Source organism: Tamandua tetradactyla, chromosome 6, assembly GCF_023851605.1.
Source record: "Tamandua tetradactyla isolate mTamTet1 chromosome 6, mTamTet1.pri, whole genome shotgun sequence".
Classification (NCBI taxonomy): Eukaryota; Metazoa; Chordata; class Mammalia; order Pilosa; family Myrmecophagidae; genus Tamandua; species Tamandua tetradactyla.
The window spans coordinates 38370544-38398427 of record NC_135332.1 but is presented as its reverse complement, the minus strand read 5'-3'; the positions used below and the strand labels follow the sequence as shown (position 1 = coordinate 38398427).

General features: G+C 44.5%; 1 protein-coding gene across 12 annotated transcripts in view; it reads right to left on the bottom strand.

Annotated features, from left to right (window-relative positions):
* Window positions 1-27884, bottom strand: part of MSI2 (musashi RNA binding protein 2) — a 501147-nt gene that overhangs the window by 256927 nt on the left and 216336 nt on the right. The window contains exons 1-2 of one of the 12 annotated variants that reach the window (XM_077164884.1): window positions 2485-2876; window positions 2270-2297 (exon numbers count right to left, since the gene is read on the bottom strand). The exons of 7 other annotated variants lie outside the window; for them this stretch is intronic. The gene's annotated coding sequence lies outside the window, so the exon portion shown is untranslated. 4 more of the 12 variants (XM_077164883.1, XM_077164882.1, XM_077164885.1 and 1 more) reach the window with 4 other exon arrangements.

Here is a 27884-nt window from a genome sequence, read left to right as displayed (position 1 = left end):
CTCCAGGACTCAACTAAATACTACCTTCTCTCCAAAGTTCAAACTATCAAGACAGTCATTCTGGCCAGAAGCTATCCCTCCCTCTTCCAAAAGCCCACAGTGCTGCATCCATCTCCCTCTCACAGCACTCACTCCTCACCGCCCGTGCTAGGGCTACTGACAAACATGTCTTTCTTTGTACCTGCCCCAGTCGGCAAGCTCCTGATTGCCCTAGGAATCCTCCACCAGGCCAAGTACAGTGTCAGGAGCACAGAAGCTCACACTAAATGTCTGGTGGATGCACAAGTGAACAAATGTGACCACACTTCAGAATTCTACCAGTTCAAAGCCAAGGAAGAAGGAAGCTCAATGGCATACACTATTCAGAACAGGGACCAAAAACCTTATATGCAGGAGACTGAACTTAAAGAACTCTTATTCCAAAGTCTGAGTTTTGGCTATATGGAGTTGTTTGTAATGTCAAAATAAAAAAATTACAAAATCCATCAGGTGCAGTTTCACCAGTTTGGTTAAACACCAAAAAAAGCACAATGTCAAATGTGTATTTTTACAGCTCGATGGAGGATTCCTAAGGACAGTGACATGGCTGCCTGGCCCACGCTCACCACGCACACAGGCTAAGTGAACGAAATAACCTCAGACAGGACTGCTCAGCCAAGGGATGCCCAGGGTTTGGCGGTGACCGGCAGGCTGTGCCGAGGAGTGGAAAAGGCACTGGAAACCCAGTTTTGGAGTTATCTCTGGGCTGGACTCATCGTGTGAAGTTCTGGACCAGAGAGCTCCCAGGTCCCACCTAACCCTGAATGCTACTGAATCCATGCGAGGAGGGCGTGGCTGAGGAAGGGCCCCTGGCGTCAGGGAGCTCACGCTTCAGACCAGCAGCTCCCAGCAGGGACATATGCCATGGTGGCAGCTGGTTTCCAGCAACCTGGAATGCCCTTGCTGCAGATTCCCTGCACTGCCTGAAGAGGGCACTGCCTGAAGAGGGCACTATTCTAGACTCTGCATCCTTCTCGCTGCCTACCTCCTGTTGCCTACAAGACATGCAGACGTGTGCAGAGGTGTTTAAAGCTGCAGCTCGACGTCTCCCGCTCCTTTTCAGATGTACAGGGAATTGAATGAGCTAATGTACGTGAGGACACTCTGTGAAGCTCCCACAGCCCTGCTGAGCTCTAAGGACCTCTCACCAACTAGCGGGCATCTTACCCTGCCTCCTTACTGTTCACCTTCCCCCTCATTCATTCCTTAAGTGTCCCCAGGCGGATCAAGGTCACCTTCATGGTAGAATGCCATCAGGTCCTCTTCAGATTTAAATCTCTCCTTACACTCACTAATCACCAAATTTGGCTAACCTAACTTTCCTAATGTATTCATTCAACAGATATATTAAATGCTAGGTGCTGGAGCTTACATTCTAATAGAATGTGGAATTTAATCCACTATAAAATGGAGATATAATAAATTAGGCTACCATACAAGACTCTTATTAGGACTAAATTAAATAACGTATGCCAAAGTGTCTAGCAGGGCACCTGGTAGATGCTAAATAACTGTTCACTGTAACTAAATCCAAAGTGAGTTACTAAATTCATCCTTCAAGCTCAGAATAAATGTGCAGCAAAAAGACACCTTATATAAAAAGCTCTGATAAATCAACTCTTATTGCCCCTATTCTCTCCTACTATAATTTCAAAAGCACTTTCCTGCATTTCCACTTGGTTTCAGATTGGCAAAGACTCCCAAGAGTTTAATTTTAGATTTTTCATTCCTTTTCTACCCCAGCCAAGTAATTAAATATCTGTAAAGAAACACTAACGTAATCCATAAGCATGCACTCGTGGAGTTCTGTACTTAAAGAAACTCGGGAGAGGCATTCTATAAAATGAACCCTGTGGTCTCATTTATGTTTTTAGAGCCGGGTGGGTACAAAGCAGGCCCTATCTATAATCCAAATGTTCACACGGACCCAGAGAATTAAACAACACATGCGTCTTCATTCCAAATAAAAGAAGTCAACAGAACGTTCATTCCCCAGAAGCTTGTTAAAGGAAAAGGTCTCCTCTTACACTCTCCACCCTCACCAGTTGCCCTACAGCTGTAAACTTGCCTAGACAGAGCCCTAAACACAGGGGCAGACACCCAGCGATAAATCTACACAGGTCCCCAAAAAGCCTTTAAAACACATTTTCTAAGAAGGATGAAAAATTCCAGGCGCTGAAATGTCCAAGTAACTAAAACATCCTCCCCAGGAACAAGCTCAGATACATACGGTGATGGATCCCACTCTTCAGCAAACACTGAAAGGAAACTGGCTTAATCAAAACCTTCCAAACGTGAAAAGGCTAGGGGGAAGACGGGCAGCGCTTGGTTAGCTGCTCACCCTGTCTCCGCCGCAGGTGGGGAGGGTACAGCTGGAGGGCAACGGGGCCCTGCATGGTGACCTCCCCAGCGAGGGGCGTGCTGGTGGAAATGGGAGTGATTTACTTTGGGAATCTGGACAGCTTTACTGCTAAATGGACTGTGGGCTGCTTGATGGGCTGCATTCCAGTGAGGCAGAGGCAGAGGGCCCTAGAATCATACATTCTTTTCCCCATTGCCCTTCCATCTCCATGGCTACTGAGGAATTTGGCAAGCAGGGGGCTGGGGGCTGGGACATTACGTCCAATTTCTCATAGGGAAGAAATGGGGGTCCTCAAATTCCCATCAATACAATGGAAGACGTATATGTGTGTAGTGTATGTGCATGTGTGCACACCACGTGTGTGTTGGCAGTAACTGTCTACTTGCAGCCCTGGAGTCCTAGCTTCTATTTGCCCCCAGGAAACATCCAGTTTCCCCATAATTTTAACCTTCTTGTCTGAGGGTGGAAAAAGTGACCAGCACAAGGTACCCACTGACCCTCCCCACCCCTACCTCCACCGCCCCCAGCCACCTGTGCTTCCTTCCTCTTCTAGGCTTATGGATAATGGTTCCCTAACCCACACCCTTCACATTGCACAGGATTCAACATCCAGGGTATAGCAAGCTGGCCACTGTATACCAAAATGCTCAGATTCGGCTGCCACGAATACCTAGGATAAAAAGCCACCCATCTGTTCCAGAGCAAGCTGAGACCAAAATTCATTAGGAAGTTAATCTCAAATTACCTTCTCTGCATGGAGTTTTTGGTAGGGGGGAGGGCTGCAGAAAACCATTTGGATGTGAGTGCTTTCCACTGCTAGAGACACCAGCCCTCCTACCCCATCCCCCCTCCTAGAGACCTGTACCACTTGGGGGCAGCCCCCTCCTCCAGTTGGTGTCCCTTCTTTGGTTTAGGGTGTCATGCCAATATGAGTGGTGTGCGTGTGTGGACAGGGAAATGGGAGTGGCCAAGTTCTCAGGGACCACTGCAGCAAAGCTGAGCATCTAAACCTGTAGTTTAAATATATGCGTTGCTCTCCACATACTCCCGGCCCCACAAAGAAAACCCCAGCATCCATTCCAGTTTTGGAAATTGCTGTTTACACATAAGAACTGGCCAAAGCCAACTGCCAACTAGAGCTGCGAAGAACACTCCACCTTCCTGCCTCTAACCAGAGAACTGGTATTTTTTCGTTTATTTTTGAAATTCCCTTTTAAAAAGACTATTTCATCTGAGATCACTGGTTGCATTTTTCTAAAATAGGATAAAGCAAATGGCACACGTGCGTTTCTGTGTGTAAGAGTGAGAGCATTAGAAGAGAGAAAACTACTTTTAAGAATGAGCGTGAAGGAGGAAATTAGCTCCAACAGCATTAACCCGAAGATAGTAGTTACCACACAAGGAAAACCAAAAACCAAAAAAAAAAAAAAAAAATCTTACTCCTGACAAATGCATGGAAAGGCAGGAAATGGCTCTGGAGGGTTTTAACTGAGTCTAGAGAAATTAGGTCAGCTTTTCCTATCATCATGTTCCTGAAGAGACAGTTCAAACTCCCCTTGCTGAAAAAATTGCCATCTTCACAGTCCAAGAACACAGGCTCACTTACAGAGGCTCCTTCATTTGTGGGAATCCCAGGGTAAAGAAAGTTCATGAAAGATGTCAGAATTCGCACCGGATGGGATCTTGCAAACCTCTCACTCTGTCACCTCCATTTTATGGATGGAAAAAACAAGTCTGAGAAATATGACTTAATACGTTAGCTAAAGGTAAGGCAGGCAGTAACTTCCCTGGACCCCAGACAAGGCTCGAGCCATCACACCACACAACCAAATGAGGCTGAAGAACAAAAGTGCTCACCATTCAAATCTGGGATGAACTATGTGCAGACATATCTGCCAACATGTCCATCCTCCCAGGGAACTCTGAGAATGAAGCCTATTTTGGGCATTAAAGATGCTCTCTGTAGGGCTTAGGTCACAGAAATCCCAAAGCCCAAAGCCCAAAGCCCCATTCCCCAGGGAGCTTCATCCAAGGGACTTGCCCATGAAAATTCCTGTTTCCTCAGGTATATTTTTCCTATCCCTCCTTCCTGCCCCTAAACTATCACTATCGCCACCACTGCTACCAATATACCACCACCACATCTGACCCCAACGGCAAAGCTCAAGCAGCATGCCAAACCAGGACAGGGGCCAGACACGGGGCATCTCCCCATTTCAGACGGTTATGGGGTCAGGTCACATATGGGAAAAGGCCAACTCCGGACATGCCCAGGACACCGCTGGCTTGACCTTCCACTTTCTGGTGACACTGGGGCCAAAGTCCACACAGACGCTCCCCAGCAGTTACAGGAGAAGAGAAGACATCACATCCACAGGGGTATCATCTAAATCTGCCTCCCAAGGAGGGAAGGACACAGCGAGCATTTAAATCCCCACCATTCAAGAGCCTTAGAAGGTGAAGTGAACTGAAACCCGCACGCGGTTGTTCTTGGCAGCATTGTTCACAGAGGCAAAAAACATGGAAACAACCCAAGTGTCCGTCAGCAAATGAATGGCTAAACAAAACGTAGTATATACATACAACGGAATGTTATTTAGCCACAAAGAAATGAAGCTCTGAAAAATGCTGCAACCTGGATGAACCCTGAAAACTTTATGTTAGGTGAAAGAAGCCAGACACTAAAGGACAAATATGGTATGACTCCACCCATAAGAAATACCTTTAACAGGCAAATTCATAGAGACAGGAAACAGATCAAAGGTTACCAGGGACTGAGGGGAGAAGGGAAAGGGGAGTTACTGCTTAATGAATAGAGTTTATGTATGGGGAGGGTGATGAGAAATTTTGGAAACAGGTAATGGTGATGGTTGAGCAACTTTGTGAATGTAATTAATGCTGCTGATTTGTAGACTTAAATATGATTAAAATGGCAAATTTTATGTTATCTATTTTACCACCAGTTTTAAAGAAAGGGCAAGGTGATACATGTTGGGAAGGGAAGAGGTAAGGAGAACAAAGCAATCCAGGAGAAGCAACCCAAATGTTGCACAAGGGTTTAAGTTCCTCCAATAAAACCATCATAAAAGTGTGGCCAGAGTTTACACGTGGAGGGGCCCCTACCGAATAAGCTTTGAGCAACGAGAAAGGACCTCTTCTCCCACTGAAAAGCCCTTTTATCAATCTCCTTCCGCACAGAATTCTCTGTCCTCACTCTGGATCCTCTTTGGGCCGAGCCCTCTCTGTGCCCTTTCCACAAGTTGCCTTATCCAGTTCTCCCACCAAATCTAGGACAGGTCTCAGCCTCCCTTTCACGGATAAAAAACACCGAGGCTAAGAGACGTTATGCATCCAAAGTCACACAGCACCAGGAAGTGACAAAACTGAGAGTCAAAATCTTGCCCTGTCTATTCACCAATGCCCCTTGCAACTTCACTAAAGACTGTGTCATCTTCATTCTTCCCAGCAGGAACACACAAATGGGAAAAGGGGAGAAAAGAACAAGTCTGACTGTCCTTTTCGATTCTGAAGTAAATATGAAAAAATAGCAGGCCAGAGAGATCCCCGAGCCAAGAGGAGAAATGCAAAAAGGGCTTAAAATGAACCCAGCGGCCAAGACAGTGTGCCAGGCCTGCTGCCCACCCCCTGCCCCTCCCCCATCTAATTCCGTGAGCCTGAATTCATCCACAGTTCCCCACTGGACAAAGGTGTAGACTCTTCAATGTTGCAGACTACAGAAATTAGTTTAACTTCAGATGAAACTAATTACAGACACAATCCCAAATGTTTCTCTGAGTTCTCCTTCCCCACCTTTAGCTATTAGCCAGAGAGCACTAGGGCTCAACCTGCAATTTGGCATTCCCTCTAAACAGCTTTAAAATTGGAAGCAGAGAAACAGCCTTCATCTATATGGGGCTGGGATATAATTTACACACAATTATATGACATAGTCAGGTTACACCATTATCTCCTATTAAAACAACAGTAACTCCCCTAAAGGAGAATGTGATCTTGTCATGAAATTATCAGGATGCTTCAGCAGGGCACTGAGCCTCCCCATTCCCATCTCAGAGCTCCTGGCTGGCTCCCTCCCAGGCTAATTTAAAAAATACTACTTCCTCTTACCCTTGGGGAAAAAGCTGCAGCCAGCAGTGGTGACCTGTCCACAGATTCGTATCAGACAGCAATATCCTCGTCAGTAGTCCTGACTCATATTGGGGACTGAGGGAGGTAACACAAAAAGGTGCAGAGATGGAGCATCGCCTTGGAAAGCACAGGAAATTAAGGCTCATGATCCACGCATCGACCGATGCTGAGCGAGGGGGCTGGTGGGCTGTCACCCACTCGGTCTCGGAGCTGCTTTGCATCCGCAGGCGGTTCCTCCATCCCTCCCTTCTTCTCGGTCCCCCATTTCTCCCCAACTCGCTCACAGGGAGACCTACCATAGGGAAGGCCCCCAAAAGATTTTCTCCAGTGTTCCAGTGATGACTGATAAAGACATGCAATTAAAACCCAGGATTTTTTTTTTCACAGCAATGGTATTAGTAAAATTAAATAAGTACCCTCTACTGTTGCTGAATTTGCCAAGAAGCCGTACATTTCCATAGACAAAATAGGGCCTTTGAAACACCAGCAAGGGAAAGGTGTCCAAAGCAGATTCTTAATAAATCTAAAAAAGAGGTGGGAAAGAAAGGGCCAGATGGGACAGTGGGGCTGGTATGAACTCAATTCCTTCCATCTGAACTTGTCAGTCCAGCAGTGGGCGCCGGGACTGCGCAGCCAGCGTGGGAGTGGGCTGTGGCACAGGCTGACCCAGGCTGCAGGAGGATGAGGTGAGGAGCGTGGAAAATGGTCATACAGATGGTTTCAGGGCCCATGACCCAACCAAGGGCCCAGGGAGATTCTGCCTACAGAAATGACCCAAATAAAACAGTAATAAAAAGTCCAGAGTATTTTATATCTGTTCACCCACACCTCCTTTTAAATGCTTTTTATTGTGGTAGCACATAATTTATATAGCATAAACTCTGTCATTTTAACCTTTTTAAAAATTAGAGTACTAGTACGTTTGCAGAAAAATCACACAGAAATTACAGAGTTCCATGTTCCCAGCCACCACCCCACACACGGTTTCCCCTTTCATAAACATTTTTGCATTAGTATGCTACCTTTGTTACAACTAATGAAACATTATTGTTATAATTATATTAACTGTCCGCCCGAGTTTACATTAGGGTTCACTCTTTATGTTGTACAGCTCTATTCTATAGCATGTATACAACCTTAAATTAATCATTTTTTGCCATTTTCAAGTATCTAATTCAGTGCTGCTAAGTACATCCACAATGTTGTGCTCCCATCACCACCATCCATTACTGAAATGTCTTCATCGCCCCAAACAGAAACTCTTTACCCATTAATCAGTAACCTCCCCCAGCCCTGGTAACCTCTAATCTACTTTCTGTCTCGATGAATCTGCCTACTCCAGATAGTTCATGCAAGTGGAATCATATATTTGTCCTTTTGTGCCTGCCTTATTTCACTTAGCATAGTGTTTTCATTTCGACGTGCTCACCGCCTTTTGCATTTTCAGGCACATCTGTGTGTACTGAGACACACTAGGTAACCCACCCTGGTTCATAGGAGGGGGTTAGGACGAGGCTCTTACAGCTCTCCTCCCACTTTCCCCTTGCTATAAAGTAGGCAAAGAAGAGTGTTTAAGTCCAGGGTGCTGGGGGAAAACTGCTATTGCAGGCTATGAGCTATGTTCAAAAGGAAACCATCAGCACTACCACGGAACAGCAGAGGTAAATGATGGGGGGAGGGACAAGAGCTAAGAGGAGGCTTAGATTTCCTATTTGGCGAGGGTGTGTTTATTGGTTTTCTGTCTCTTGGGAACAATGAAATTATCTAAAATTGAGAATGGTGATGGACTGTGGACTTTGGGCCCTCTACATGATGCCCAAATAATGCAGGTGGCTGAAGGATGCACCGACAGAGAAGTAGATTGGCGAACAATGGTATATACTTATGAATGAAGGTTGTGCTGCTACAAAAAGGAACAAAGTTGTGAGGCATGCAACAATATGAATGAACATGGGGGACACTGGTGAGACAAAACAAGCCAGAAACAAAATAACAACAGTGGTATGGTCACCTTTAGAAAATGCTTATAAGAAGACAGGGGCCTAGAATGTAAGCTTTTAGAGCAGACACATTAAAAACCGGAGAGGTGATTATTATTTCTGGATTTTGAGAGGCTGTTTTATATATATAACCTGATATTTAGAGATAAGAATGAAGCCGAACAGGTTGGGGTTAAAGTAATTCAGAATACAGGGGTAGAGAAGACAGTGTCTATATTTTAGAACCACATATACTCTTTGAAAGGTTTATTTGGTCTGGAACTGAAATTTTCTGCTGTGCATAATCTAATTCAACCTATCTGTATAGCTCATTTGAACAACTGAAACACAGGGGCCACAGAATAAGAAAGAGGTCCTTTAATCCTGTATAGGTTATTGTAATGCCTGGATACATCCTAGAGTATATTAAGCAGATAATCAAAAAGTATTGGCAAAGTCTCCTGGGGGATGGGAGAAGAATATGGAACTATTAAACCTTACCATCAGGGAATCCCCTGATACTGTGTCAAACTTTAGTGACACCCAATCAATTGGCTACACCCTTGATCATGAGGCTTACTCTTGTGAAGCTTATGTAGGTAGCACAGAAGCTTAGACTACCTATAGGATGTCTAAAAGTTACTTCTGGAGGACCTCTTTTGTTGCTCAGATGTGGCATCACTCTCTCTAAGCCCAACTCTGCAAGTGAAATCATTGCCTTCCCCCTACGTGGGACATGACATCGAGGGGTGAAAGTCTCCTTTGTGACATGGGAGATGACTCCCAGGGATGAATCCAAAGCTGGTACCGTGGGATCAACCATTCTATCCTGACCAAAAGGGGGAAACAAAGTGTAACTAATAAAGTATCAGTGGCAGAGAGTTCAAATAGATTTGAGAGGCTACTCTGGAGGTTGCTCTTACGCAAGCTTCAATTAAACCTTGTTACCTATCACAACCTGCCAACCCCCAATCAGGACCATTACAGCCAATCCTAAAGAACACCTAGGGCAATATATAAGATTCCACAAGGGTTCCAGGCACTAGAGTAACCTTCCAGAAACCTACAACCTCCAGATGGGTCCCTGGTCCAAATAAGTCCTGAAACCTAGCCCAGCCTCTCCAGAACATCAGATTGTTTCATCTCCTTACCCCATATTAGTGACAGACCCTTCCAATATCAAGAATTTAGAATTGCCATAGCCCAAACACCCCTAAAGAGAGGGATGGAAAGATCAAAGGTGATGGTGGATTTAACAAATGAATATGAATGCTGAATCATTAAACTGGTATCTTTTGTAGTCTCCAGTACCTCAGAACAGCTAGAAGTAAAACCTAAAACTGTGGAACTGTAACCCACGTCAAACTCTGTAATATATTCTACAACTAATTGTGGTGCTATCCTTTGCAATTTATAGCTTTTTTGTATATATGCTATTTTTCTCAAAAGAAAGAAGGAAACAAAGTCGATTGTAATGATAAAAAAATTTAAGCCCTCTAGCCTCCTATATTCTGGAGCAGCTAGAAGGAAAAATCTGAGAGGATCGTACGCTAGCCCATGACAAAGTCTGGGATCTGTCCTGTAACTACTTGTTGAAGAGTGCTTTGAAAACTACTGCTTTTTTATTTCTTTGCTTTGTATATATGTTATATTATACAATTAGAAAAGTTAAAAAAAAAGTAGGCATAAGACACTGGCCTCGATGACACAATCTGAGAAAACTGTAAAATTATACCAAGGAGAACTCCGTCCATAAGTGGTTCTTGTATCCTCCACAAATGCACTAACGCAGAGTCAAGTCCTGAGCCTGTCTCGCAAACAAACTCTCCTCAGAGCTTCTCCCAGGACTGGACCCTGGCTGGTGCCTATTTCCAGGCTGAGAAACGCCCGAGGCTCTCCTCCTCACCAGGCTCAGGCCCCAGCCCATGAACGGGCTGCCCCACAAACCATGCAACCACAGCAAGGAGTTCAGGGCATCCCTTCCTAATCCCCAGACAGCTCTTCCCCTGAAACGTATCAGTTCACCTGGGTAGCGACTAATGGAGAAGTGGTTCCTACACAGAAGTGAAGGTTTCTTTATGAACGCTATGAGTGTCGAAGTTTTCTGGAACCAGAAGTAAATATCCTCACCTTGACCTCCCACAGAGGCCTCTGGTTCTCCACATGACACTGAGGAAACATCAAGGGATGGTGGTCAGGAGTACAGACCCTGGATGTATAAGAGGGTAAGGAAAGCCAAGCTTCAGAGGGTACCAGTGTATTGGGGGGACAACTGCCCAAGAGCGGACTTCTAGAACCCATACCCCCCACACTACCAAGGCCAGGTCTCTTCAGCAACAATCTGGCCTGCTCTTCTTAGGAGAGGAAAAGTTAAGAACTGCACTGGTGGGGGCAGGTTCTAATGCCAAGGTGTACCATCCCCCAAATCCTCCAGCTGATTTCGTGAAAAGAACAAATGGAAGCCTTAACCCTTAGCCTTGATTATCTTCATTAACATATTTTAGATGCACGTGGCAATCAGTCCTTGATGAGCAAGTTGTACCTAATCCACGGAGCTCGCCAGGCACTCCCATGGAGCAGCGGCTCTCCACCCATTAGAATCCTCTGAGGAGTTTTAAAAATCTATAGAAACCCTGAACCCACCCTCAGTGATTCTGATTTCATTGGTCCAGGGTGAGACCCAGGCAGAAGTCATTTTTTCAATATTCCCCAGATAATTACAGTGTGCATCCAAGGCTCAGAAAAAGGTGCTTTTGCCATCTTGCAGGAAGAAAAATGGGGGTGGATCCCTCGGCAAAAGGATTCTTTTTCGTCACTACCATTAATGTGCATGAGAGTGAGAAAATTGAGGGAAGAGCAAAAAGAGTCTGAGACTTGAAACAGGGTGTCATGGGCTTCAGTCCCACCTCTGCCGCTTCACCAGCTGTATAATTTTAGGAAAGTCACCTTTCCTTACCTTCTCACCTGCAAAGTGGGGTAAACCTATAAGCATCAAAAGTGGTATGTGAAAGCACCTGGCACACAGTAGGTGCTCAAAAAATGTTTGCTGAATCCCAGGAGAGCCAAAATGAAAACCAAGAGGGTAAGGGAGGAAGATGAATTGCAGCTGGGTATCTCCGGTGGCAAACCATACTCATCAATTCATTTTCTCTTCAATTGTTTTGAGGACCTACTATGTGCCAAGCACTGTATAGGCTCTGTGGATGTCAAGTGGAATCTTGGCTCTAAATGCACTGAGACAGTCTAATTAGAGGCATGTTATTTGTAAAATAGTGGGGTTTGGGGAGCACAGGGCTAGGCCTGACCTGCAGCTTGAAGGTCTGCAGGAATAGCCAGGAAGGAAAGGGGAGAAGGGACCACAGCAGAGGCTGCAACATCTGACCAAAAGGCTGTAAATTCAAGAGTCTGCAGCATAAGGGTGGGTAGAATGCAAGAAGAGGCAGCAGGCAGGGGGATGACTGTTAAATTGGTCTTCTAAAGAGAAAAGTAGGGCAACTGTCAGGGGCTGGGTCATCTTAATGCTTAGATCTTGGCAAGGAGGAGCCGGTATTGGTGAGAGTAGAAAAAAAGCATGAATTGGAAGGAAGATGCATGGTCACCAGGCCCAGTGATGTGCATGCTCTGGGCCCAGCTTCCCCATCAGCAGGTCTCTATGGCTCTGTCATTCTGCTGTTCCAGAAACGTCCTGGTTGTGGGAGGGCGAGGGGGGTGTGGAGGGAGGCATAAGGAGAGATAAGCACATTGCACCCTCGGTGGGGTGGTCTTTGGAAACATACTCAGCCATCTGTTAGGTCATAAATTTTGCTTGTCAAGAAAAAAAAAAAACCTTAAATCCCCCCTGCACAACCCCCTGCCCCCACCAGGATGTGCTAGTCGGGTCCCTTCCACCCTCTGTAAGTAACTTCCTTTGAGGGAATGGGGAGATCCAAAAAAGTGTTTATAGTAAAACAGTGAAATCGAGATGACCGTGAGTGAGTTCTCCACCTTTTACTAAATGTCTTGCCCTCTCAAGAAAAAGATAGGTGAATCTTCTGAACCTAAGAGGGTGTTGGAGGGCGAAAAGAACACTAGACCTGGAGATGGGGGGATGGGCAGGCACCCTGAGCAGGCTGAGTGGTAGAGTGGAAAGAGATTCAACTTGGGAATTCTAATGTTGTCATGGATTTACCATGTGACTCTGGGAAGGGACTGAACTTCTCTAAACTTTAGTTCTTCCCTTACTAAATGGGATTAAAAGAACCAAACCATGGTGCATGGGTGGTTCAGTGGTAGAATGCTCGCCTTCCATGTGGGAGACCCGGGTTCGATTCCCAGACCATGCACTCTCCCCCCCACCCCCCCCCACCACAGAAAAGAACCAACCCATGAAACGTGCCGATCAGCACAGGGGCTGGGATGGCAGGCAATCATTATGTTACAGTTCTCACTTCCTGCCATCTTCCCTCCCAACCAGTGACTGGGCACCAGTGGCTTTTACCCCACCTGCAACTCTGTGGAAGTGGACCAAGCCTGCTCTGCTTATCCCACAGACTCAACAACAGAAGGAAAAGCACTTGGAAAGACACAAAGCACACCCACCTAATTTAATCACTAATTATTACTGATCCCACTTCTCTTGGATTTCTTGACCCCATGAGCCGACCTCCATCCAGCAGCGATGCTGGCCAGCTCTGGTACTGCAAGGGCTGTGGGTGCTCCAGCAAAAGATGTTATCGAGGCAAAGCAGTGTCTTTATCTGCCTTAACCTAGGCAACCCCTTACAGATTGTTCCCCATTAGAAAGGTCATTCTCTGTAGGAGATAAAGCTGTCTTCTCCTTGGAGGTAATATTTCTCTGCTATACCAATATCCCAGCATGTCCATGCTCTCCTCATGCTAGCCACATATTTCTATAAATCCTCATGTAAAAGAAAACTTTATTTTCCACAGGGATAAGCAGGGGGAAACAAGGAAACAACAGTCGCAGCAAAAATATCACCAATCAAACAGAACCAGTCCGCCAAGAACTTCACTAAATGTGTTGTGTTACAGATGTTTTACAGCCGTGTTGTCTGTTCTATTCAAAATGCTTGCCCTGGGCCAACCAAACAATGAGAAAGAGAGAAAGAAAAGACATGCTGCCCAACAAGTCCAACCCAGCTAAATGGTCTGGGCTGGCTGTTTACTGAGGCAGAGAGGCAACTGGGGACCCGTAGCTGTCAGCGGAAACGTGGAGGGCTCGTTTTGTAGCTCACTCTGGAGGACTGTCAAATCAGCCACACAGCCTAGCAAATGGCGCACGGCTCTCTCGGAACGGCACTTCTGCCTGCAAGACCAGGGTCTTCTAAGGGGAAATCACCCAGCACCTGGCAAGTGCTTAATAAAGTCCAGTTCCCTTCCCTCTAGGAAGAAAAATCTGCCCAGTTTAACCTCATTTATCCAACAGCACTCAGTCTTTCCCTACACAAACATTTGTTGAGTGTCTACTTTGCACGAGGCCCCAGGCTAAGACTCCCGGTCAATCAGCCATGGTCAGGACGACCTCCAGGATGGTGGCTCCATCAGGCCAGGCAATGGTCAAATCACCCTCCAGAATGGAAGCACCATAAAATTAGGGAAGTTGCATCTCTGTTGTTCGCGGGGGTATTTCTAGCACCTAAGAGAATGGCTGCACTAAAAAAATATGGATTGAATGAATGAGCAAATGAATGTTCTCTGCTCTGACTCACACAGTCTATGAATGATTCAAGGTCCCTGGGACCTGTCTCCTCTCTTTCTCCTTGGGTAATTCCAAACACTCCTTGTTGCTAAGCTGAGCACAGGCACTAATGAGATTAAAGTCTTCATTCCTAAGGACAGCTGGTCAAATTCCTGTTCAAGGAGACTAACAGAAGGTGCTGCAACAGGAGGGTCCTGTTGGACTCAATCAGACAAACCCTTCCCTACTACTTGGACACACATACACAGAGAGCATGTCCCATAGCCGGTGATTTAATAGAGCACCTTTACATACAAAGGACAACTGGTGACTTTATAAGAAACTAGATAAAGGTCCAGTAAAATAGGGCTGGGGCCAGGAACTACTGGCAATCACAGATTCAATGAAAATTTCCAGTGTCGGCATCACCTGGCTCCTGATTAATTCCATTCAACATCCAACATTAGTGACTACTGGTCCCTACCAGGCCCTGGGATCTCAAACTAAAAGAATTAAGTTCTCTGTCCTTAAAATTTTCACAGGGGCCTGACAGACACAATGACAGGAGTATGCAAAAGAGACAGGTAGAGATATGATTAACTCTGTCAGTTTGAGGCACTAAAAGTTTGTCATTGCTAGAAATCAAGTGGAGAGGAGGCTTTGATGAGAGATAGGATAGAGATGTGGACAAGGGTTAGGGTTAGTTCACGAAGATAAGCAAGGAGCTGGGACCTCATTCTGTAGGCAAGTGGTAACCAAAGATTTTAAACAGCTTTGTGTTTTAGACAATTCACTATGCAGAAGTTGGATCTGAAGGGCTGAAACCAGAACAAGTCAAGAACTTATCACAATAGTCCATGATGAAGAGACTGTGAACTAAAGCAAGGATCTTTTACATAACAAAGAGGGAAGAGATTAGAGAGAGAGTAGGAGACAAAATCATCAGGACTGGGTGGGTAACTGGCAAGACTGGGGATAGGATGGGGTCTTAAATTTACCGGTGCCACCAACTGACACAGGGAATGCAGAAGAAGCAGATTTGCAAAGGAAATATAAATGTGTTCAGTTTGGGTATGCTGAACTTGCAGTGCCCATAGGACAATTTGCGTATATTTGTTCTGGAGCTCAGGGAAAAAATCAGGACAGATAACTCAGAATGACTTCACCAATGTCTGGGTAGCCATTAAAATCAGGACAAGGACAGTTTCAGGAAAAATCCCATCATCTTTTACAGACCCAAAGTAACAGCCATAAAACTAGGAGAAAAGCCAAAGAAAAGCGGTTCACTAAGTGGGACACAGCCCCATGGTTCTGGGGAGAATTGGTTTTTGTATCTGCTATCACTGTAAATATTAGTGGTTCCAGGCAACTTCTTTAAAAAGGGTTAAATAGCAATTCTGTTTTAAAAGCCCTTTCTTGTTCTTGGCCAAATGCCCTCCTCCCTTCCTAGGTAAAATGTGGATTCTTAACACCCAAGATCTATCTGAAGCCAGACTCACTGAGTGCAGTTGCTCTTCAAGCGGCATCTGTGGCTCAGGACAACTCACTTCCTGTCAGCCGCCAAGTCTCTGGCCCTCCAGATTTGCTAGGAAATGTGACATTCCTTTGCCTGGTCACAAATCCCGTCCCCCTACAGGCCAGTTTTGGTGATTTTCCACCCTGTTCCTGCTTCTCAGAGGCCCTGCCTCTTGCAGGTTTTTGGCACCCCAACTTGACCAAGGTCAAAGGAATGTGTTAAAACACCAGGACTGGGTCAACTGGGACCCTGCAATGTACTCAGTCTGTGCAAAGAGAAACCTAAAAAGAAAATAAAAGCCAGTAGTATAGTTAAACCAGAGGAGACACCTGAGCTGATCAAAGCTTTTCTTTTTGAAAAGGTCACCATGAAGAGATTTGGCTTAGTTTGAACTGTCCCCGAATCAACACAATTTCTTAGTAGCTACTTGGAATGAAACCTTTTGGGAAGAGAAATGAGAAGTAAAAACCAGGACCACAGTCTTTGGGGGCTAACTTTGTCATCAGAGAGACAAGGCATCTGCAGAGACACCTCAGCACAGTTTTCGGGGCCCTTCTTTCTTAGGTTTCAAACCATCCTTGCAGCCTCACCTTCAGCTCCCTCTAAGCGCCAGGCTCCAGCCAAGCTTCCCCGACCCAAATACCCACGCAGGCCTTCACTCAAGCTGCCCCCTTATCTGGGATATCCTTCTGCCGAATGTTGCCTGTCACAATTCTCCAAGCCTCAGTCCAGGTGTCTCTGTTCAAATGCCACCTTGACCAAGGCTTCCATGACCACCTTATTTAAAAAGTGGAACTCCATCCCATACCCTGCAGTCCTCAGCCCTTCTCCCAGCTTTATCCTACTCCACAGTACTTATCACTCTGGGTAATTCCCTCTCACCAGAACGTAAGCTTCATGAGGTCAGGAATTTTGTCTGTTTTATTCACCACTATATTCTCAGGATCTGGTTCATAAGAAGCATTCACTACTTGCTGAATGAATAAACAAGCATCCAAAGGCATTCCCCAATCCCAGTCACCATAAACCATTCCCCTCTCTCTACACCCACCTAGGATGTAAACTGTTCTGAACAGTGGCACTTGATTCCATTCTGCTTCATAGTATCATTAGGCATTTACTCATTACGTTTAAATTCCTTGAAGGAAGAGACCATGTCTTATTCATCTTTGTATTTCCCAAAGCATTTTCGGTGCTTGAATATATAATCAATCTATTGAATTTAATTTGAAAATCAAATGCATGGAAAACAGGCAAAGAGCACACAAGTGGTGCAACTGTAACTATATACATGATTCCTGTCTCACTCAGCAGGACTTGGTGTTCCCCTGTGCAGGCAGAGTGCTAGGGGGCCTGTGAAAATGCAAAGAAAAGCAAGATATAGACGTGCACTGCCCAATACAACAGCCACTAGCTAAATGTGGCTACTTAAATTTAAGCTTAGATTAATTAAAATTGAGTACGACAACAATTCAGTTCCTCAGTCACACTAGCCACATTTCAAATATTTGATGGCTACATATATCAAATGGCACAGAATGAACATGCCGATCAGCACAGAGAGTTCTCCTGGATAGGGCTGACATAGATAGCCCTGGCTCCCAATGCCTAACTGTCCAGTGGGGCACATCCAACAGGTACAGGGAGGCCCAGGAGAAAAGATATATTAACCAGTTATAAAAGAACCAGCAAACAGCTACAGGAGTTGAAAAGGGAGAGCTGTCCCTGCCTAGGAGAAAGGAAAAAAAAGGCAGGAGAGGCTTCAAGGAAGGAGTGGAGATATTTGAGACATGTCATAAAAAAACAGGTGGGTTATCTCCCAGGCAAAAGAAAGGGAGGGCACTCCAGGAGGCTGGAGAATGAGGACACCCATAAAGTGCAGTTCAGAGGCATGTTCCATAGAGCAAAGCAGCATGGGGACACGCAGGAGACGTGGCAGGAAGGGCTGGGGTGCGCCAGGAATTCCAGGCAGAGGGCTGTTCTTGACTCCCTGGGAGCAGCTTACACGTGAGCCTGGAGGGGGCAGATCAGAGGCCACTGGTCAGAAAGCACCCACCACTGCCTGGAGAGAGGGCTGGGTGGATGACATCAGCACAACAGGAAGGAGGGAAGAAGCGCCCTGGTGGTAACAGTTCCATGACCAGGCACGGGTTATTCTTGGGGGCGACAGAATGTTCGAATTCAAAGGACGGGAGATGCTCACAGAAGCAGAACTGTCCTGCCCTCTGAGATGGTAAACAACTGGAAGGCAAACCCATGTTCACGTGGTGCTACGGGGGCTGGGGGCAAGGATGGCTAACCTCCTAGGCCAACTCATCTAGCCCAATACAAATCTGGGGCAAAACCGCACTTTGAACAGACCCTGTGTCGGTCAGCCCGGCGGGCACTGATTTGTCCCTCGGCCAGTGGGCACTTCACGCTGACGCTAAGAGGCCTGGAAGACCCGGACCTTCCAAGCTCCCCCCTGTCGGCCAGCACTGCTCCTGACCAGAAGGAAAGTCTGGCCGGCTCTACTCTGAAATGGAGGGGAATGGAGGGGAACCAAGTGCAGCAGCCCAGCCTTCCACTGTCCCCGCCTGGCCCCACGCTGTGGGTTACAGATTTATTTATGCTCTCGGGGGGGCTCGGCATGGACCGAGTCCAGTCACTTTAGCCAGGTGCTGGAGAGGAGGGGAGCGACTGGGTTAACGCTGCTTATAGGTGGCTCCACAAAGACTCAGAAGCATTTCAGCAAACAGCTAATAATAAAAGCAGGAGGAGGGGAGAGGTGGAAGAAGTCAACCTGGTATTTGCTGGGGACAGTCCTCCTTCCTCCCCACCCCCTGCCACAGGCACCTTTGTGACAACCTGCTTCCATCTCCAATTAGCCTATTTTCAGCAGCCAATACCCACTATGCCAGGCCTTCTATTCAAGAGCCTTTTATCTAGCATGCACATACTTCTCAGAAAAGCAAAAGGAAAGGAAAGAAAAAAGAGGAAAGTATTTCTAAAGTGGACAGGCCAAAAAAACTAAGAGGATAGGGGGTTGCTGTATTCGAGAACAAAGAAAACTCTGAAAACCTCCTGAAAGGGCCCTGCCTGCCTCTTCCTATTAAGCAATCAAGAGCTGACAGAGCACGGGACACTGGGCGCTGAGGAGTGGAACAGGCCGCGGGGTCACGCTCCATCCCCACGGCGTCCAGCCCTCCCAGGTCACCCACCCACAGGACGGAGGGGCCTCTGCCTGTTAAAAGGGAGAGGTAAAAGGAGGGAGAAACCAATCCAAGAAATAACTTCCTGACAAGCAGACAGCTGACATTCGTAACTGAACACAGGATATGCCAAGAAATTATCGGGCCTGGCTTTTCTCTCCCTGATAGATGAGGAAGGAAAAAGGAAGAAGAAGAAATAAAAGAAAAAGAAAAAGAAAAGAAAAAACAACCGCAGCCACACACATCTCATAAATCACAATTTTTATTGACTGCTTTGCCACATAATAGCAACGGTCAAACTGAATAAAGACATCCTTCCATAAAGTACCAGGGCGAAGAGCCTACACCACCCCCAGCCCAGGGTAAGCCGCAGGGAAACTGAACTTTGAGATACAGAAGTGTTTGGGGGAAGCAGAGTTTGCTGCAGAGGTGGGCTATGGATTCTCTTTGTTGTTTTCAATATGGGGACCCAAATGCTAGGAGATGTGGGGTAAATGGAGAGAAAAGCCACACAGGAAAACAATGGGACTGTGGGGTTTTGTTTCTGAAGGGTTTGGGGGTGGGTATGTTTGAGGAGGGGGTAAAGAATGAAATAACTACTTCCAAGGGGACTGCAGAAAATGTGAGAAAGGGTGAAAGCCAGTGGGGGCTTCTGCAGCTGCACCCCATGCAAGGAACGGCAGAGCACGGGACTCGGCCCGCAGCTCAGTGCGAAGTCTTTAACACACGACATAAGCCCAGCCACTCAACACACATGACATTTTGGATCCAAGTGGGTTGAGGAGAATGCACCTTCCATTCATCTCAGCTTGCCTCTGCTCCACAGGCCAGTGCTGTAGAGGGAGAGAGGTGGTCAGCCATGAGGTCTTCCTGGTGGGAGACATCTGTACTCCAGAATCTTCTTTCCAAGTGACCCATACTCAAAGCCTAACACGCTGACACCCCTACACTTAGTGAGCTAAGTAAGAAATTGAGTAACTAAGAAAGCTACACGAGTAAACCACTAAAAATAAGAAATTCCTGCAACACCTCAATCTCCGAGGTGGGACGAAGTGAAAAGATGACAGGTCTTTACCTAATTCTATCCGTCTCCCAGCTGTACACATTAAAATAAAATAGAGGGGGTATAATGGGGATGGTTTTTTCTTTCTGGAGCAATGAGAATGTTCTCAAATGACTGTGGTGTCAAATGCATAACTGTGATTATACTGAGAGCCGCTGACTGCATGCTTTGGATGGACTGCATGGTACGTGAATAAAACTGTTTTTTGTTTTTAATTAGCTTTTCTTCTGTTAAGTAACTGGGAGCAGGAAAGGAAATTAATGCATTTCTTAGCAAATTCTGCCACTTGCAGAATCCAGAGAAATACATTTGTGGTCAAATATGCGTGAGGTACTTGTGGAAAAGATGACTGCTTTCACAGGACAAGTCACTGCTGAGATGAATGGCAAAAGCTACACCTGCACCAACACCTGCTGGGCTGACTGCGCAGGAGCCCCGCTCACCTGGCCAAGGCCCCAGATTCTCCACCCTTTCCCCAACATAGAAGTCCAATTCAGTGGCCAACTACAGTGACACAAGGGGATGACACAATAGGGCTGAAGTCTTCCAAAGCAAATGTCGTAGAGAATTTGATGTTCTGATTCAAGCCAGGGCTAAAGGTTGTCTGATAAATACCAGAGGACAGGTGGGTTCCTCTCTTTCTTTCTGATTCTATCCCAAACACCTTACAGGAGATACTTGTGGTCAAAGTGGCCCCCAGAATGATTACGTGCTTGCCTTCTGCAGGGCCAAGGGTGAAGGGGGTGTTCATGGAAGGACGGCCTCTCATTCATATGTAGTATCATCAGCAAATACATCAAAAGGCAAAAGGAGACATTTTTGATTTTGGAAAGCAACTGAGAGGTCTCAACTTCCCAAAAAATCAAGACACATTTTAATGTTTAGCCATCAGCTGCTCATAAACAGAGCACTCTTTAAGGGAGTTAGAAAAACAATGGTGGATCTCACAATTTTGATTTCTGATGTCTGATTTAAGGAGAATTAAAAATCACAACTGAAAACTAGACCACCAATGAATTCAACTAAGAGAAATTGCTTCAACTCTTTGACCTCATGGAGAGGTCAAGGTCTCACATGCTTATTCTTTTTTCTTTTTCAAATTTTTTATTTCAGGAATTTATTTTATCTAATATTACTATAATTGCCTATAGTTTTTTAAAACCATTTTTTCTTGTAAAATAAAATGTATATGTACAAAGACAAGAAAAAAAAGCAAAAATTTTCAAAGCACACTTCAACAAGCAGCTACAGAACAGCTCCCAGAGTTTGTCATGAGCTACCCTGACTTCATCTCAGATTTTTCCTTCTACCTGCTCCAAAACACTGGTGGCTTTATCAGAGTCATAATAATGGAACCATACAGTATTTGTCCTTTTGTGTCTGCCTTATTTCACTCAGCATTATCTTCTCAAGGTTCATCACATTGTCCTGTGTTTCAGGACATCATTTTGTCTAAATGTGGCATAATATTCCATCATATGCATATACCACATTTTGTTTATCCATTTGTCTGTTGATGGGCACCTGGATTGTTTCCAATTCTTGTCAACTGTGAATAATGCCACTATGAATATTGGTGTGCAAATGTCTGTTCGTGTCACTGCCCTCAACTCTTCTGGGTATATACTGAGTACTGGTATTGCCGGGTCATAGGGCAACTCAATATTTAGTTTTTTGAGGAATCGCCAAACTGACTTCCACAGTGGCTGAACCATTTTACATTTCCACCATCAGTGTAGAAGTAATCCAATTTCTCCACATCCTCTCTAACATTTATAGTTTCCTATTTGTTTAATAGCAGTCATTCTTATAGGTGTGAGGTCACATGCTTATTCTTGACCCATTTGGCTCCGTGCCCCTCAGTGACCCTCTTCTTAGGAGGGAAGGGATCTCAGTTTTTGGCAGCTGGAAAAAGGAATGACCGCTATGGTGATGTTATATTGTGTTGTATGTACTGGATTGTGTTTAAGACGGTAACACATGGTCTCACAACACATTTGTCGAACTGAACTGAACGAATAAAAATCTTTACTGAAAATCAAGTCCAAAGTGGATACTGGCATGACTGGGAGAGAACAATGAACAGTTCTGGATTAGGCTCCCGGCTCTGCTGACTTCTAGTTGTCTGACCCTAAATCAAACACTTCACCTCTCTGAGCCTTCGTTTCCTCATCTGTGAGATGGGATGAGATGAGATGGGTTATTTTATAGCATCATTGTGAGGATCAAGTCAGATTATGTGTGAAAGTGTTTCGTAAATCTGAAAAGGCCTTAGAGCTCAGTCTCATGGACTCACCAAGCCACTCACCCATCACTTGCCCAAACGTGTGATTTTTCCATCTGATACCTCCTGGAATAGGGCCTGAGGGGGAAACAGAGAGTAGAACCTCTAATCCCATACTGGCATCAACAGCTGATCAATCTTCTCTTAGGAAGATAAGGGAAACCATATATCATCTAATTAAAGCAAGCAGGTGAGCACAGGTTCAAGGGCAGGACAGGCTGACTCAGCCTGCTGCTCCTGGGAGGCCAGAACAAGTATCAGCAAATGGGACTTGGTGTGCGCCTCTGCTGTGGAGAGGGACACTGTCAGCTATAGGGGCCGCACACGTGCTAGGGAGAAGGAAAAAGCAACGAGTAGCACAACCATCCTTTACCACTAAAATTACCTCTTATTCACACTCAACACCAGCTCCCCCAAAGGTGTTAGGGACCCCCCAATACATTCACTCAGAGTGGCCTCTGTGCCTTTATTCTTCTTGGGTATATGTAAAATACACTGCCTTAACTGCTACTGAATTCTTAAGGGAGAAGACATAATAATGTTATCATCATATCACCATCATCAATATTATTCAGCCTACATTTTGAGGCCCTCACTATGTGGACAGGCACTGCTCTAAGCACTCAACGCATGCTGACACATTTAATTCTCAGTTACAACCCTGTAAGGTAGAGCCTATTGTTATCCCCTTTTACAGATAAAAAGAAACTGAGGCACAGAAATACAGAGCAAAGGGTAGAGATAGAATCTAAACCTTGGTAATATGGTTCCAAAGTCCACACCCCAATGCTAGCCTACACCTGTCTGGTTTGAAGGTATATGAAGACATATAGGCTATGTCTCATTTTCTCCTCTAAGAACACAATACCTTTTCTTTATCAAACACGTATTAAGTTTTACAAATCAACCAACCACAGTAAATCAAGAAGGAAGGTTCAGTAAATCAAGAAGGAAGGAGGAAGAGAAAGGAATGAGAGTACAGGATGAGAAAAAGAGGAAGGAGACATAGAGAAGGGAAAGAAAGAAGACAGCAGAAGGAAGGCATGTCATGTCCACCTGAGGCTGGGTCCTGGGATGGACCTGTTTAGGCAGGTACCGAGATTCAAGAATTGGGAGGTTATAAAGGTCAAAAAATAGGGACCACAACAGCGATAATGGATGCCGTTGAAAGTGTGTATAATGAGCCCAGTTCATTCTAAATTTCAATTAATCCTCCCAATGACTCAGTGAATTAGGTTTCATCATCTCCATTTACATCTCAGGAAACACAGGATTGTGGATGTTGAATCATTTGCAGAAAGCCACAGAGCTAAAAGAGTTAAAAAACTAACCTACCCAGTCCAAAAATCTCACAGACATCTCTGCGATTTTCCTTAATTGCATGGGCCCCCTGCCCTTCAGTCACATGGATGGATGAAGGGGGCACAGGGCGCATTTAATACCAAGTCATTCATCCTTAAAATACCCAAAGCAAGGAGGGCTTGTGCCCAGCAGGCAAGATGCGCAAACAGAAGTGAAGACAACTGGATGTCCAGGTGACATTATGGATGATGAGAAGAAGCCTGTCCATTAGAAACCATTCCACGCTTCCACTGCCAGATAGTCCTGCCCCCCCGCCCGTCCCCCAAAAAAGGCCAGCCTAAGGGACAATGGCCCTAAGTGTTTTCTTGATGGTCAAAGGAAGCTCCAAGTCACTGTCAAAGACACCTGAGCTGGGAACAAAGACCAGCGCTAAAGCCATATCCTTCTCTCTCCCAGCCTAAGCCATTCCTTCTTTCAAATCTTTGTTTAAACCTCAGCTATTCCTCAGCCTTACCTGGCTTTGCCCCCCAGCTTCTGCTCACCCCAGTGAATCCTGGCATCCAATGTCGCTCAGCAATCCATTATGTCAGCTGGCATTCAATTCTGTATTTCATCACCGTTTGCACAGCTCAGAAACTGTTTTCTAGCAAGGCTTCACCCACCCAAATAGAGAAGTAAACTCCACTGGAGATTGAACTGCATCTTTACTGTCTTAGGTTTCCTCTCCCCTAGCCCTTGCACTGCATCACCAATAGAATGTTCTACACCCAGCCCTTCAATCAGAATTGCTGACCAACTTGACCTGCAAAGGCTACAGATCAGCTGTTGCCAGGGGCTTAAACTAGCTGATCGCTGTACTTCATGTCATCCTTCTCTTAATTTTTGAGTCCTTATCTATTTATTTCTTCCTTCTTCTTCCATAAGTCGCATTTTCAATGTTATCATGCTGGATGTTCCTGAATAAACTTCCTGGTTCAGTAAAGATATCACATCAATGTAGCCAAATCTAAATTCAGGGCTGTGTAAACACTAGGCACTCAGCTGGCAATGACTAGGAATAGCAAATAGTGGTGTTGTTTCAATCTGTCTGGAGAATTTTCAGGAGTGCCACAAAGTCCCAGTAGAGATGTTAAAGATATGGAAACTAAGATGATCATTCCAACAACATACAGGACTTGTGTTCTGCTTGCCGTCTTGCCTAAAGCACTTTTCAAATGTCAACTGTACATGGAATAAATGCTAAGTGATTTTCTGGCTAAATCAAAGACAAACTTCCTATCTAAATTTCAGATTTTTAGAGGGAGTGAAGGGTCCCTCAATAATATGGAGAGAATAACACCAGAAAAGGGTAGGAAAAAATGATATTGAGGAAGTTAAAGTTTTAGGAACAAATGTCAGAACACAAGTTCAAGGGCAGGACAGAAAAACTTCAATTCTCAGGCTGAATCCAGACCTAATTTAATTTCAGTCAGGTCAATTATCACATACCACTTGCACCTACTATTGCAAAAATGCAACTTTAAATGATATATCCTAAAACACTACAAGGCAATACTGCTACCCCAGGACAATATGCTTCTGCATATAGCTTCTTTCTTTGTCTATTTGTCTCTTTTATTTTCTACAATTCCCTCCACTTTTGTTTTTGTTTTTTGATTCTCTGCTAGTCTACTTTACATGGTCAGAACATAGATCACAAGCATGTTTCTTATCATTTGATCTGTTTACTAAATTGCTGAGGGACTTTGGTAAATTGGGATCCATTATCCATTCCAACCTTCTCCCCCAGCACCCTTCTGTTCTACAGGAACTGTAAAGCTGAGGATGACTGTCTCCAGCTCTCTTGCAGCTGGATATGAAAGGGCAAGTGAAGTGGATTTTGTGCTTTGAGTGTTTTCTCTAGCAGCGTGGTCAGGTGGGCATTTGGTTATTCTGCAGCAGTATCCTGGGTATCCTCTGACTATTCTTGGGGAATCTATTTTGCTGGGAAAGATCATGGCAAGCTGGCAACAGTAGTGGTGGCTTCCTGACCAGGGAGTATGGCCACAGTATTTTCCCAGTGGCTTCCAGGTCACAGAAGAGGCAGCAGCTACGTAGAAACTCAGATGTACCATGTGGCTCTGAGAGCTGTTTCTGAAAGCACAACCTACAGGTTTCTCTAGATCTGCTAATGATTTTTTCACGCATTCCATGTACAAGCCTAGATCAGAGTAGATTCAGTTCTCTGCAACTGAAACCTGACCAGAACTCGGCTTCAGTTCTTGTTTTTTAAAAATAGATTGGTATTGGGTATGCCAAGGTGGCTCAGCAGGTAGAGTTCTTGCCTGCCATGCCCAGCACCTGGGTTCAATTTCTGGTGCCTGCCCCTGCAAAAAAATAATAAATAAATAGATCCATATCTTCATTTAAAAAAATAATAAGACACAAACCAGAAGCCTGAAATTTTAATTTTGTTTCTAACTGGCCGATTGACCTGAGGCAAGCAACTTTACTAATCTCTATCAGGCCTTGGTTTTCTTACGCGTAAAATGAGAGGTTGAAACTAGAAAGTCTCCAACGTCCTAACATGTTTAACACCTGAAGACTCTAAATCCAGTTGTCCTCTACTTCTGTAATGCTGAAATTCACTTTTGAAATAAAAATAATAATAAATGTATTTATGCCCTTTGAAGGAAAGGGACCACAATGGGGTGGGGGTAAGTGGTAGGGAAAGAAGGGGTATGCATAATACTCATGTATTGTTTATTCCAGAAAGCAAAGTAGTAGTATGGGTTTCTGTATTGCTTATATATTTTTTTTACAAAATAAAGCCTCATCAATTATTTGTACAAAAATAAATAAATACAATATAGGCACATCTTGTTTTCAAGTTTGTATTTATCTGTATGTACATTTTTCCCCCAAAAAAGGAAATATAAAATGTTGACTGTGATGATGTCTATGTGGTGAGATTTCAGGGATATTGTTTTTTTTCATTTGTATACTTTTTGACATTTTCCAAATTTGTCATACTTAAGGAGTTTTTTTACAATCAAGGAAAAGGTGTTTCACTTAAAAATATAATCAATAATCCTTTGGGAGTACTTAAGGAAAAAGAAAAACTTCCAGAACCACTGTACTATAATGATAAAAGGATAAGATGCTTCAGGGTGGGAGAGAACAAGAAATGCAAAAGGCTTGTGACCCAACCACTCTTATTACCCCAATGGATAAAACAGACAGTGCAGGACTTCCTCATTTTCTCTCTCTTTTCACATCCGTGGAGGCAGTTTTCTGGAATGTTACACTGAAAGTTCTGATTCAGAGAAAAACTATTCCTATCCTCAAACTTGGATAAATATTAACTGAATCAGACAGACAGGTGGGTAGGTCCAAACTTGATAGATAAGTGGGTGGTAAACCAACAAACCCCAAATAGAAAGCCCAGGCAAACTGAAGAGGGGTGGTTCCAAAGAATAAATTTAATTCCAGTTGTGCCAAGCATCAGTCTTCTAAAAATTAAGCTTTCAGCACAAATAAAAATACAACACATAAACACATTTCTGTAAAAGCCAGTTAATTTCTTTAAGTTAATCTCATGTTTCTGATAAGAGTATAAAGTACAAGTATCTTTATGGGGGCAATATGGTGTATATACATGCATGTATTTTTTAAAGGACCAACAGCCTTTAATCCCCAAATCCATATCTAGGGATAAGGAGGCTGAGATGTCACAAAGGGGTTATGTACAAGGCTGTTCAAACGGGGCTGTTTATAATAAAACAATCATCAAGCTAACTGTTCAACAAGAGGAACTGGTTGAATAAACTGGAGTATTACCATACATCACGACACCATGTAGACAATAAAATCATGCCATAACACATAGTACATGACATAGGGAAAATATTCACCATGTAGTGATGAATAATATGTGTGTTGGTGTGTGCATGTGTACATCTGTGTGTGTATATATATAAATACATAGGTATGAAAAGACTGGAAGAAAATGCACCAAAATGTTAACAAAATGGTGAATGATGGGATTAGGGGATTTTTTACTTCTTACGGTTTTCCAAAAATTCCCCCAATTTTTATAATTTGTAGGAGTACGGAAGAAGCAGTAATGAACGCTTTCAATAAACAAATAAATTGCTCAAGTTTCTCTTCTCTGTAAATGTCCAAAGTTGAAGTCAACCATTTTTTTAATCATAGACCAATCTTGTAATTTTAGCCTATCACTGTTTAGATGGAACAAACATTACTCACTTTCCATGACTGTGGTTGGAACAGCATTTTATGCTGTTTTTTAATTAATGAATTTAAGTTGCAAGCATCTGAAATGTG